Source organism: Triticum dicoccoides, chromosome 7B (genome assembly GCF_002162155.2).
Source record: "Triticum dicoccoides isolate Atlit2015 ecotype Zavitan chromosome 7B, WEW_v2.0, whole genome shotgun sequence".
Classification (NCBI taxonomy): domain Eukaryota; kingdom Viridiplantae; phylum Streptophyta; class Magnoliopsida; order Poales; family Poaceae; genus Triticum; species Triticum dicoccoides.
Window position 1 is genome coordinate 267,090,976 of NC_041393.1, and position 3,332 is coordinate 267,094,307.

Sequence of the window (3,332 nt, forward strand, 5' to 3'; positions counted from 1 at the left end):
ATTTCACCAGGTAAAACTTTCAACACTAATGCCATTATCAAAACGAGAAGTGAATGTAAGGTTATGCTTTGGAGAAGTGGGAGTCGACCTTGAACTTTGTGTTCATGCCCATGGACCCGAGGTGGAACTTATCATGGAAGCTTCTTGTAGTAATAATAATCACCTTGTGATAACTTCTTCTCTTATCTATGCTTGGTCCTTTGCAACCGTGGTTCCGACCATGATTGTTTTTCTTTGGTCCCATTTTTCGGACAAGATAAATCGCTTGTCTTATGCAGATCAATGTGCCTTCCCAACCCCGATTCTGCTCAACCTTCGAGTATTCCCCTATGGTATCTCGAGAATATTATGGATCTGCATAACTTCTTATGGGTTCTTCATCAACTGTTATCCCTCACTGGTTCCAATTTTCTTGGGTTCGGGGTTGTCGTCAACCGAGAACACCGAATAGTGAATCGAGTCCGCACTCCGATTCAATAACTCTAAGTGATTTTCGTTGCTTACAAGTTTATTAACCCTTCAAGTCATCCCAAGCCTGATCGGCTATATCATTATCGTACTAAATTTTAACTGTGCTACCTGTCCCTTCTCCCCGTAGCAAAATTTTTGAAGATGAGCTAAGCTTACGCCCATCTTCCTTGTCATATCATTTCTTCTTGAACAACAAACTTGATTTCGAGTTTGTGTCGTACCCTTGGTTCCAATAACCTTTCGCTTCATCATTCCTGTGACTTGATGTCATCACCGGTTGATTACATCTTCATGAAATCTCTCAACAAATGTGTCATGATCATCATCAGCATTCTGAGATCTTCTAGGATATCAATTGAGTTCATGATGAGAAATACCATCCTTGCCCTCGATGAATTTTATTATCATCGACAACTTTATTGCCTTCCCACCAACACAGCTTGTTCGTGTTTGGTGTTATACCTTGAGTTCCCTGCCATCCAGCAATTGTTCTTCTTTACTCGGAACATTACCGTCTCTTATGTCATCAATGTTGTGAGAATTACACCACCTCTTAAGAATTTGTGATACAGTGATGCTTCTCACCATCACCATTCTTTGGTTGGTCCCCGTGTTGAGTGAACTCTGTTGTGCAAATTTAATATCTCTAGCAACCCTATTGCTTCAGAGTTATTAGACAATAATTCCTATTTGGTGTGTTGGTTGCTCAATCGCCATACCGGCATTGGGTGTGCAACCCAGCCCATATTCCGGGTGCACTTTCAACCCATGTTTAATTGTGTATGTTTTCCTCCAGCATACATCATTAAGTCATTTGATCTGGCTAATGTTATCTCTTTGTTCACATAGTTGTGGAAATCCATCCTTTTTGGAAATCTCGAGGAATTGTTGTTGAGTCCATCAGCCACCCCCTCATCCTCTCCTTGGTTTACTGATGAACTCTTGTTTCATAACTCGCTTCCATAGTTCATTCCCGAGAATCTTACAATGTCATCCCGTCAATTTGTGTTGCACCTTTTCTTCTCAGACATCCTGAGTCTGAGGTATCCTGACACCAATCAGATCTGAATCTCGGTCATCTATGGTGGTTGGAACATATTTCCAGGAGTTATAAACATCTTTACATGACCCGGTAAGGTGATGTCATGCCTAGCACACCTGGCCGGAGGCCCTATTGTTATAGTTTCCTTTTTAACAAGGTTAACGATTTTTCCATGAGGAAATTGAATGCCTTGTTTAATAAGTTATAATAATGGATCCTTCGTGTATCCGAAGTCCGACCTTTGCTTAAATACCATGTCAATGCTATCTCGAAGCATGTACGTGGTACTCCTATCATCAATATGAACACTTGAAGCACAATGCTAAATTTTCTTAATCAAATTATCCAAACATCGTTGTATGGGTAATGTCATGAAATTTCTATCCCCTTTCCTAAAGCGTTTTCTACATTATATCCTGTCATGGATATCATGCTCTCCTTGTCCTTGGGAAGGATATCCCCCTGAAATATGTGTTTAAACGCATTTTCCTTTCCATTATTTTGTTTAACCTTCTTGTAATCTACTTAACTGAGCAGTGATAATTCCCTGCCTACGTAAGCACCTCGTTGTACCACTCTATTAGTAAGACCCTATTACTATAGTTGATGACATTCTGGTAGCCATCAATGGATGAGAACCTTGCCTATTGGTCTACCTCGTTTCAACGAGCAGGACAATGGTTCTCTTTGTCCCCCGCCCTTGGTACCGATGTTGTTGCCGACATAACTGACAGGCTATCCTCTGACATGACTTGCTTACATTATCATGCAAGATGTCACCGCCCTTCCTACTTTTAAACCACATGGTGGGCCCATAACCCACAGGTCCATTGGATCAAAACCTGACTCTCCTATACCCCTTGTTTTCAAAGTTATTCCTCGCGCTTGGCTTCGTATATAGATCACGAGCCACCTTCCTAGAGATGATCTACTCTAGTATCATACTCAATATTTGTCGTTGCTCCGAAAACCCCTCCACCTTCCGATTAGGCATCGAATGATTGCCTACCCGTTTGAAACTTCTCATGGTACCTCCTTACTTTGCTCTCGATATTTTCTTAAGATTCAATTCGAGAGTTACTTTTCGCCACCTTCCCAAATGATTATCTACCGGATAAGCAACTGTGTAGAGTTCCATTCTTCCGGTATACCCCCTTATTCTTTCGTCAGTATGAAGAAGACTCCGAAGAAAGGATGACGACTTCATCATGATGACCTGAAGCCGAGGTATGAAGACATCAACGTTATGGATCGACCACTTAAAGAAGAGCAACCAAGAACGAGAAGGCTCGTTAGAGCTTCGTAACCAAATCCCTTCCCCGTCACTCCCCCTCTTAAATCTCGGGGCGAGATTTCTTGTAGTGGAGGAGAATTGTGATGCCCGCATAATCAAGCTACAGTAAACCTCTACTAATGATGCCACATCACCTCGGTTACTGTTGATAATCTCGTGTTAATTCCAAATGATTGAAATTCAAATGATGAATTTGAGTTAAAACAATTAAAGTTTTCAAAATTCAACAATAAATTGTTCCTAATGTGTCAAATAATCCATAGTAAATGGTGGTGAATAAATTATCTTCTAATAAAATATTTAAATGCACTAAAGTTATAGAAATGACAGCAAAAACAATTAATTAAATGCCTTTTTCAAGTTATTATAATAAAGCTAAATTAGTAGTGTGCCAAAATAATTGTGGTAGTGGATTGATTAGTAATACTAATTTAGGTGCTCACTGGGTATTTTATAAAACTAAAATAAAAGAAACTATAAATGAAAGCAGAAAATAATAAATAAAAGAAAAGGAAAAACAAAACA